The sequence below is a fragment of the Lithobates pipiens genome, unplaced genomic scaffold (assembly GCF_037356315.1).
Source record: "Lithobates pipiens isolate NorthernLeopardFrog02 unplaced genomic scaffold, aLitPip1_a1.2 Scaffold_3, whole genome shotgun sequence".
NCBI lineage: Eukaryota > Metazoa > Chordata > Amphibia > Anura > Ranidae > Lithobates > Lithobates pipiens.
In genome coordinates, this window is record NW_027507790.1 from 26,059,988 (window position 1) to 26,071,605 (window position 11,618).

An 11,618-nucleotide genomic window follows, 5' to 3' on the forward strand; every position below is an offset into this window, starting at 1 on the left:
GGAGAAGCAGCAGAATTTATTTTGGGGTGTCATTGCACATATGCCCATGGCATGCGTGAGCAATATATCATTTAGTGACAACTTTGTGAAAAAAAAAAAAAAAAAAGTTTGTAATTTTCCCGTAACTTGTGGCAAAATATAAAATATTCCATGGACTCAAAATGCCTCTCAGCAAATAGCTTGGGGTGTCTACTTTCTAAAATGGGGTCATTTGTGGGGGTTTTGTGCCATCTTGGCATTTTATGGCCTTCAAAACTGTAATAGGTAGTGAGAAGTGAACTAAAAAATTTACGCCCTTAGAAAGCCTGAAGGCGGTGCTTGGTTTTCGGGGCCCCGTACGCGGCTAGGCTCCCAAAAAGTCCCACATATGTGGTATCCCCGTACTCAGGAGAAGCAGCAGAATTTATTTTGGGGTGTCATTGCACATATGCCCATGGCATGCGTGAGCAATATATCATTTAGTGACAACTTTGTGGAAAAAAAAAAAGTTTGTAATTTTCCCGCAACTTGTGGCAAAATATAAAATATTCCATGGACTCAACATGCCTCTCAGCAAATAGCTTGGGGTGTCTACTTTCTAAAATGGGGTCATTTGTGGGGGTTTTGTGCCATCTTGGCATTTTATGGCCTTCAAAACTGTAATAGGTAGTGAGAAGTGAACTCAAAAATTTACGCCCTTAGAAAGCCTGAAGGCGGTGCTTGGTTTTCGGGGCCCCGTACGCGACTAGGCTCCCAAAAAGTCCCACATATGTGGTATCCCCGTACTTAGGAGAAGCAGCAGAATTTATTTTGGGGTGTCATTTCACATATACCCATAGCATGTGTGAGAAATATATCATTTAGTGACAACTTTGTGTAAAAAAAAAATAATAATTTTTTTTTGTCATTATTCAATCGCTTGAGGCAAAAAAATAAAATATTCAATGGGCTCAACATGCCACTTATCAATTTCCTTAGGGGGTCTACTTTCCAAAATGGGGTCATTTGGGGGGGTTTGTACTGCCCTGCCATTTTAGCACCTCAAGAAATGAGATAGGCAGTCGTAAACTAAAAGCTGCGTAAATTCCAGAAAACGTACCTTAGTTTGTAGATGTGACAACTTTTGCGCAAACCAATAAATATACAATTATTGACTTTTTTTTTACCAAAGACATGTGGCTGAATACATTTTGGCCTAAATGTATGACTAAAATTGAGTTTATTGGATTTTTCTAATAACAAAAAGTAGAAAATATCATTTTTTTTCAAAATTTGCGGTCTTTTTACGTTTATATCGCAAAAAATAAAAATCGCAGAGGCAATCAAATACCATCAAAAGAAAGCTCTATTTGTGGGAAGAAAAGGACGCAAATTTTGTTTGGGTACAACATTGCATGACCGCGCAATTACCAGTTAAAGCAGCGCAGTGCCAAATTGTAAAAAGACCTCTGGTCATTGACCAGCAAAATGGTCCGGTCTGAAAGTGGTTAAATGGGTAAACTCAGTTCTTAAAATGGATGATCATGATATTAGAGCTGGGCACATACCTATATCTGCACTGTTTTCTTATATCTCTCTGAAGCCCTAGGTCCCGTGGCATTCTCCTGCTCCATTCTGTTATCATCATGATCAGTTCTGACACGTGATAAAACCAGCCTGAAAGTTGTGTCAGGGCTGGTGCTATAAACAGATTTGCAGACAGCTGGTCAATTCACAGCTCTGCAAGTCTCTGGCTATGTTGTGGGGGGGGGGGGTGCCTTTCCTCCAATCAGCTGTCTCACAGTGTATGGCAAGACTCCCCTCCCCGTGATGGAACAGGATGAGAAAATTCTAACATGATGTGCACTTTCTAAAGAATATATAGAATATATAAAGCTTAAGAAAGCATATATACATATATATATGTACAACTTGTAGAGATTTGTTTCTGTGTATCATGTGAGGCTGTTCGTGTATATATATATATATATATATATATATATATATATATATACTCTATATATAAGGCTATAATACCAACTTAGTGATGCATTGCATTAATCAACTCATTATTTATTTTTATATTTTAAGAGGTATAGTATTGGCATACAGAAATAGGTTTTCCAACTATTTTCTGAAAAATTGTAAAAGAGTTAACTGAAATTTGATGCAAGTGACACAATCGTTTTTTGTCACAAATATGTTCTTGTCTGTAAAATTGCAGGTACCAGAACTGCACAAATAGTTAAAAACAAATATAAAGGAATAAATAAATAATCTCTGTCAGCACTCTATCCTTGAGGGTTTAAAGTGAATATATAGTATGTAAGTGCTGCATAAATATTGCTGGTGCTTTACCCATATTAAAAAATAACTAATACGCATTACTAATTAATAGTGGTCCTTTAGAGAAAGCCTTTGGATAAAAAATTTGCATTGACTGAGCCCTATTTCTACAGTTAACAATAACCAAGACTCTTCTCTTACATGCTCAAAGGACACAAACATCTAAGCACTGAGCCAAGATGATGCTTACTCATACAGCTGATGCTGAATCGGGGAAGAAGAAACCAGAAAAAGCTGCTCTTTCTACTGTCTCCTTCTATTTTGCAAGGTCATAGACTGGGCTTGCCCTTTACTTCAATCCACACATTCAGACTAACCAGAGATGTCTGCTCATTGACATCAGAGTTATTCCATGCTTCTTTGCAACCCCACTGGACAGATGACCAGCAAATAAATTATCTGTTGCATTCTCTCCCCACAATGAAGGACCTGGCAGAAATCACTACTAAAAAAGATCTGATGAAAGACGTGATGAAACTCCATATTAGTTCCAACTCAAGTTATAGAACGTGTGTTTCACAGACACCCAGTATCCTCTGCCTTTCAGCATTAGAATAACAACTTGCCTCAAATGCTTCTCCTGTACTTTTGTATTAAAGACAATGAAAACCAGTGCCATATTAACAACTTTCACATCAAGGGGGTCTAAAACCACAAATAGCCCTGAACTAAAGGCCAATGTACAAGTTAGTTGCAAATTCACAATAAACCTCCTACTGCAGATTTGGAAATAGGCACAGGGTACATCAGGTTCCGCTACCCAGGAATTATCTACAAACCACTACTATAGATGAGCACATTTCTACAAAATAATGGGAGATATCTTGCAGGGGGCCTAGGAATGCTGGCAGTTTGACTACTACTGCTGGACCTCTACCATCATACAGTACTTCTAAGATTAGAGGCCTGCTCTATCTTCTCCTAGACATCTTCAGAGTGGGGACATTCTTTTCATATATTAACACAGCAGGTTCTTCCCCATCCAATTTATCTCACAATTGCAGTCACTGTTCATTGTGAGGGAGAAGATCCCAATGCTGAACTGTCTAGATTTTCCTGAGGATCATGCCCTTCTCCAGAGCATCCTGGGATGACCAAACTACACTCAAAATTTTCCACCTCTGGTCCCTCACCTCTGCACTCCAAATGCCCATTGATCCTGAAGGTGGTGGGTCACCTCTCCCTCTCTTTGTCTGAGTTCTCTATTTAGAACTTTTACAATACAAGGAAGATGAGCTAGGTATCCAAGCACACAAATGCACAGATTTTACTAAGGATTTTGCGATGTAAGTTTTTTTTTCATGTTGTTCACCTTGATTGTAGCAGTTCAATGGGTAGCTGTCACCCTAACCGTATGCTGTCCTTTTTGATCACAGCCAGCGGATACACCCCTCAGGTTCTGTTATGTATATTTAAAATGGGAGACAGTCGGTGGCCTTCTCCCACATCCGTTGGCCTCGGTTTTGGAAAATGTGGATTCCAAATGAACCTAGGGGCGCCTGCAACATTTAATGGATCAACCACTTCTGAGTTTTCCAGAGACTCTCACACAGCCACTGGGACGCAACAAAAGTGACTCCCTGTCCCGTCGCCATGCTCCAACTTTGTCATATATCCAGATGTGTGCAAACTTTTTTTTTTCTGGCTTTCTTTTTATTTATTCTTTCTGGCTGGCATGTTTTTCTTAAGCCCCATACACACTATCAGATTGTCTGCTGAGTTTTTCCTTCAGATTTACCAAAACCATGTAGTAGAAGGGCCTGCCTGATTGCATACACATTGAAACTCCTAAGGTTTGACCTCATATTATATGGTTTTGGTAAATCTGAAGGAAAAACTCAGCAGCCAATCTGATAGTGTGTACGGGGCTTTAAAGTGTCATACCTCCAAACAGATTGTACTCTATTGTGACCCACACTGTACACCTTCTGTCAGAAACTGGTATGACCAGAAATGTGTGGTCTGCCACAGAGAATACCAAGCACAAATAAAGTGTAAAATAATATACTTTATTTAAAAATAAGTAAATAACATAAATTTAAATGCACCTCAAATATACCAAAACTGTGTAAATGAAACCAGATAACCAAACAGTGACACACAATGACAATTGCCCAAACTAAGTATATACAGGAAACAGGATAAGTGAAACATAGTTGTAACAGAGACAGGGTCATACACGGGAGATCAAGCAGAGGGAGCTGGGAACAAGACAGGACAGGGGGAGAGTAACAGGAGACAGAGAGAGCAGGAAGGAATCAGGGTCCAGGAACAGGATGCAGGAATGCAGGAACACAGGAATGCAGGTCAAGGGCACATGAAGACAGAACACCAAGGCAACAGGAGAAACACAGGAAGGGCTTCACAGGAAGCATCACCCGATGCTTGTTCCTGCAACAAGCATCAGGTGATGACTGATGACTACATGTGATGATATGACCTTCTAGTCGCTAGGAGACACCCACTGGTTGCCACTGGAACTGCAGCCTATGAATCTGGGAGCCCCAGTGCCTCCAGCAGGTGAGCCATTTCCTGACACCTCCATTTTTCATCCCTGTTCCAATGTAGGTCACCCCAACATTTTGCACTTAAGATTGGGGATTAGCCCCCTAAAAACAAATAGTGGTGTCATTTTGGATTCCCCTTACTTAAATTATAAATATGCACTATTGTGTCTGCTCCTATAATGTGCTATTCTGTTAAAGCTCAGATAATATTCATGGTGAGACGATAAACATAATAACTATAATAATAAACGCAATGCTCAAAGAAGTAAAGGTCTTTATTTACAAGGAAAGTAAAACCCTAAAGTAAAAACAGAAATCTAAAAGAATATTACAGAGCATAAGGAGATAAAAGAACAGAGATGATACCGTACGTAAGTCCATTCTCAAAGTTCTGTATCTAGGCTGGGTTCCAGGAATCAAGAGAGCTATCCATCTGATACTTTTATACCACTCACAAACACACCCACACAGGCCCTTCTGCCTGCCCCTGTATAGACCTCCATCCAATGAGCAACAACCCGCAAATTATTAGGGCTGTCCTTAATAACCACCAGGAAGTATGGTATCATCCTGCATATCCTCCAGCAGATGGCATTGTTACACTGCAGGCAAGTTCTTTGGTCCAGGTCAGCATTCCAGCCCCCAGCTGGCTCTTTGATGTTCTGGGTGAAAGAAAGGTAATAAGGCACATTATCTTCACATCACCAGGAGGTTTGAGTCCATGCTTTTTTATCTCCATGCCCGCTGCTAGGGTGTATGTGTGTACTCTCTTCCAGAGGCAGGATCCTGGTATGCAATCTCCTGTTCTACTGGCATTTCAAGATGATTTCCAGCAGTGCCCAGATGGCTTAGGTATAATCAGGCCTTAACAGTTCAGAAATATAAAAAAAAAAAAATGTAAAATATGCTGTGCTTTCCAACAACCCATTTAATCTCAATCTGTGCACCACTCTCCTTGCAGTCCCTGACTAAACACTTACGTTAGATGTAATTAAAACACAGTATGGATAGAAACATACAATATAATGTGATACACAAAAGAAAAAGGTGCAAAACCCAAAAAGGAAAGACTGGGTAGGTATAGTTTGAGAGAACTCAATCCAATGTGTCCTATGGCTATAATAGTCCACATACACACAAATGTGCAAAAAATAGATATTCCTGTGAGATGATGCCAAAACACGGATTCAATCTAAATATGGCACTGAAAACCTGGAACCGGTTGTCTGAAGACACGTCTACACCGTCCATTCAAAGATGAAAAGATGGGTACTCTTACCGGTATAGTTGGACACACATGCCATACGACGGTGGGTCATAAAAGCTTAGAGTCTCAGTTTGGTGCTGTATGTGGACGGTGATTAGATGGATCCTGGTGGGGGGTCCTCACTTCTCCATCTCAGCACTCCAAAGGAGCTGACACTTAAACCATAGACGTGTCCAGTAGGGATGGCTGAACTGTTCGCCCAGTGGTCGGTTCGCGGCGAATTTTGCGTGTTCGCGATTCGCCCGATCGGCGGACTATTGCCGCTGTTTACGCCAGCGGACATATGTGTTTACAGTGTGAAAGAACTTTGACCCATGATGACACATACCTCATGGGGTACAGGACAGCCAATTGAGACATTTCAGCACATGGACAATTGCACATACCTCCTACCTTATAAATAGACCTGATCTGGCGGCCATTTTACATTCTGTCTTATGTCAGTGTAGGGAGAGGTTGCTGTGTGGAGCAGGGACAGACTGTAGTGACACAAATCGCTAGCTATTAGGTCCACAAAAGTCCTTTTAAGGACTGTTATAGGTGTAGTACAGTAAATAGGGTTCAGTGCACTGCTGTGCCGGTGATTGCAGCAGCCTGTCTTTTGTCAGTGTGGGGACAGGACGCTGTGTGCAGCAGGGAGAGACTGTAGTGACACAAATTACTAGCTATTAGGTCCACAAAGGTCCTTTTAAGGACTGGTATACGTGTAGTACAGTATATAGGGTTCAGTGCACTGCTGTGCTGGTGATTGCAGCTGTCTTTTGCCAGTGTAGGGACAGGACGCTGTGTGCAGCAGGGACAGTCAGTTTAATCACTAGCTAGCTATTACTATTAGGTCCACAAAGGTCCTTTTAAGGACTGGTATAGGTGTACAATATATAGGGTTGTGGTGCACTGCTGCTGACTGCTGCCCTATTCTGCAGCAGTCTTTTATCAGTGTAGGGACTGAGGGACAGTCTGCAAATCACTAGCTACTAGGTCCAGAAAGGTCCTTTTAAGGACTGATATAGGTGTACAATATATAGGGTGCTGGTGCATTGCTGTGCTGGTGATTGCAGCTGTCTTTTGTCAGTGTAGGGACAGGACGCTGTGTGGAGCAGGGACAGTCAGTTTAATCACTAGCTAGCTATTACTACTAGGTCCACAAAGGTCCTTTTAAGGACTGGTATAGGTGTACAATATATAGGGTGATGGTGCATTGCTGTGCTGGTGATTGCAGCTGTCTTTTGTCAGTGTAGGGACAGGACGCTGTGTGGAGCAGGGACAGTCTGTTTAATCACTAGCTAGCTATTACTACTAGGCTTGTGCAATTCGTTTCGTAACAAATCGAAATTCGGCCGAATTTTGCATCTTTCGGACATTCGGATGCATCCGAATGTCTGAATAAAAGAATAACAAATTACAACGAATACGAAAGAAATATAACGAATGAATTTGAATAAATTCGACATGATTCGGTAATTCTTTAAAGATCTAATGAAACAAAAGGTCAGCTCAAAGTAAATCTTATAGTCCAATCAGCTAATACATTTTGTGCTGGAGGTTGGATTGCTGGCAAAGTGCATTCCTGAGAAGTGAGTGAGAAGGGTGTTGTATTGTATTTGAGCCGAGGAAAAGAGATTCAATAAACAAACGACTTTCCAAACTACGAATCATTATCACGAATGTCTATACATACATAAATAGCGAATTTCAATGAATACGAACAAATTAATTCGACACTCTACGAATAATAACGAATTATCCAAAAACGTATTCAAAAAAAGGGGAAAAAAAGGGGGACATTGGGACTTTACATGAAGTATGTGGTAGCAAAAGAGTACAAGGTGAACTACTAGGAATTTTATTAATCGTTACAGTTGGATTTGAAAGAGATAAATACAATGGTAAACAGAGTAATAAACAATACATGGTAATAATAATAATAATAATAATAATAATAATGGTACAACATGATAATAACATGGATATCACAAAGTATCATAATAAAACTACAAAAGTTCACCGCAGCAGAATTGAATAAAAGCATACCGTATATACTCGAGTATAAGCCGAGATTTTCAGCCTCTTTTTTGAGGCTGAAAGTGCCCCCTCGGCTTATACTCGAGTCACCGCTGTCTGACTGCTCGATCAGCGTATCGAGCAGACAGACGGCGGACATTAAAATTTAAAAGCCGCGCCTCCTTCTCCGCCTCCGCCTGTGATAGGCGGAACACTGAATTTCCCAGCAGTCAGTGTTCCACCTATCACGGACATCCGCTCATTCTCATACTACGGACGAGTATGAGAGGATGTCCGTGATAGGCGGAACACAGGCTGCTGGGAAATTGAGTGTTCCGCCTATCACAGGCGGAGGCGGAATTTTGAATTGTAGAATGGCCGCCGAGAAGAGCGGCGATCCATCGGCACGGCACGGGACGGAGGAGGCACGGGACGGAGGAGGCACGGCACGGGACGGAGGAGGCACGGGAAGGAGGAGGCACGGCACGGGACGGAGGAGGCACGGGACGGAGGAGGCACGGCACGGGTCGGAGGAGGCTCGGGACGACGGCGGCTCGGGACGGAGGCTTGGGACACAGGTAGGCTGGACACACACACAAGGCTGCACGGACACACACACACACACACACACACACACACACACACACACACACACACACAAGGCTGCACGGACACACACACACACACACACACACACAGGGATGGATGGATGGATGGATACACACACACACACACAGGGATGGATGGATGGATGGATACACACACACACACACACACACACACACAGGGATGGATGGATGGATGAATACACACACACACACACACACACAGGGATGGATGGATGGATGGATGGATACACACACAGGGATGGATGGACGGACACACACACAGGGATGGATGGACACACAGGGATGGACGGACACACACACAGGGATGGACAGCCATGTCTCACCCTCGGCTTATACACGAGTCAATAAGTTTTCCAGTTTTTTGGGGGTAAATTGGGGGCCTCGGCTTATATTCGGGTCGGCCTATACTCGAGTATATACGGTATGTAGCATAATGCCTGCAGGACCAAGGTCTTTGTGCACCAATTAGGGTCATATATAGTAACGTCAGAATCTGAATGTATTCAAAAGAAGCACGGTATATGATAGCTCTACGCACGTTTTGTGGCCTTTGTACCACTCATCAGGAGCAGAGCACGTGTTCAATTTAGGTGAGTGTACTAGTGGTCTAGTAGGTGGGTGCCGCAAGCCGTCCAATATACACCCCCAACCGGAAGCCGTGGTGGGTGACTCAATGGAGAGCCACAAAGCCCGCAGCACAAGCAGGCATGGAGTCACCATGAGGCACTTCGAGCAAAAAGGTGAGGGGACCAAACATAGCTGTGAATATAAGGGTGGGATGATAAGTAAACCACCGTGAACAAACACTGGGTGAAAATAAAAAAGCCAATGAAGCCGGTAAATGGAAGTGCGGTGGTGCCTGTTAGCGATAGGAATGCAGTGAAGGAGTGAGAGATTAAATGAGATCCAAAAACGTATTAACATAACATAACGAATATAACAGAACGAAATTATGTATTTTACGAATGACAACGAACCGAAACTAAATGAAATTTTCCGTTGTGCACAAGTCTAATTACTACTAGGTCCTTTTAAGGACTGGTATAGGTATACAATATATAGGGTGCTGGTGTCAGTGTTCTCTATCACGTTGCTGGTGTCAGTGCACTCTATCACGGTGCTGGTGTCAGTGCACTCTATCACGGTGCTGTGTCAGTGCTCTATATCACGGTGCTGGTATCAGTGCTCTCTATCACGGTGCTGTTGTCAGTGCTCTATATCACGGTGCTGGTGTCAGTGCTCTCTATCACTGTGCTGGTGTCAGTGCTCTCATGTTGCTGGTGTCAGTGCACTCTATCACGGTGCTGGTGTCAGTGCACTCTATCACGGTGCTGGTGTCAGTGCTCTATATCACGGTGCTGGTGATCCTCTCCTGCACCCTCTTCGTAGCCTACCCTGACCTTTCCTCTCCTCCATTGCCTTCAATTGTCAAAATTTCACAGATAGAAAAAGAATGCTTGTAGTTGTCGATCCCAGATTCACTTCATACATGTGTTATGTCAGTGGCCATGTGGTGGGACTATGTGTGCACAGCTAGTAAGTATTTTGTGGCCGAAAATATGACCTGTAGGTTTTTAAAGTTCGCCTGCTATTGAAGTCAATGGTGCCCGCAGCTTTTGGGCGCGTTCGCGCTTCGCGTCGCGAAACGTCCCGTCGGAAGTTCGTCCATCTCTAGTGTCCAGGACTGGCTCTCTCTTTCTCCTCCAATGCTCAAGATGGAAAATATATGGGAAAACAGGACAAAGGGGGCTAAATGGTGCAGGTCAAACAAAGACCAATAGGTTTATTGCTATATGTCATAAATCACAAATGACACGCTAAATATTCCTAAAAGGTGATCACAAAAGTAAAAAATGTCAAAATAAAAGCAATGTGGGTTACAGGAAAGCTGGCCCTACAGGTTTCAACACTAAGGGACACTAAGGGTCTTCAACAGCGGCTTGCAAACCATTTGGAGCCCCCTTTGTGCTCTTTTCCCATATATTTTCCATCTTGAGCATTGGAGGAGAAAGAGAGAGCCAGACCTGGACACGTCTATGGCTTAAGTGTCAGCTCCTTTGGAGTGCTGATACGGAGAAGTGAGGACCCCCCACCAGGATCCATCTAATCACCATCCACATACAGCACCAGACTGAGACTCTAAGCCTTTATGACCCACTGTCATAAGGCATGTGTGTCCAACTATACCGGTAAGAGTACCCATCTTTTCATCTTTGAATGGTTGGTGTAGACGTGTCTTCAGACAACTGGTTCCAAGTTTTCAGTGCCATATTCAGATTGAATCCATGTTTTGGCATCATCTCACAGGAATATCTATTTTTTGCACATTTGTGTTTATGTGGACTATTATAGCCGTAGGACACATTGGATTGAGTTCCCTCAAACTATACCTACCCAGTCTTTCGTTTTGGGTTTGCACCTTTTTCTTTTGTATGTTTCTATCCATACTGTCTGTTTAATTACACTTTCACGTATTTGTTTACACAACACCTAGCGCTACACCAATTATTAACTTTTTTGCTTGGCTTTGTTTGCTTGAGTGTTAGCTGCTCATCTCTTTATTTTTTAGTGCAGTGTTTTCCACCACCTCTAAACACTTGCGTTCCTAAATTTCCCTCCCCACACCCCAACCACTTCTCCTTCCACTCTTCTTCCTCCCTACTCCATAACCCCTGTACCTTATTCTCATCTGATGTCCAATCTCACCCTCTTTACCACACCTAAATGCACCTACCCTCATTTTCTTATACCTTTCTTACCTGCCCTCACAACCTTTCTGCCGACTCTTATTTTGGTTCTAAACTAACTTTGGACTAAGATGACATTCATTAGGTAGCTCATTTCAAACTATTTAAATCACCTAGATTCAGAAACCACTGCTTCCTGAAATGCAGAGAAGCCAACATAATT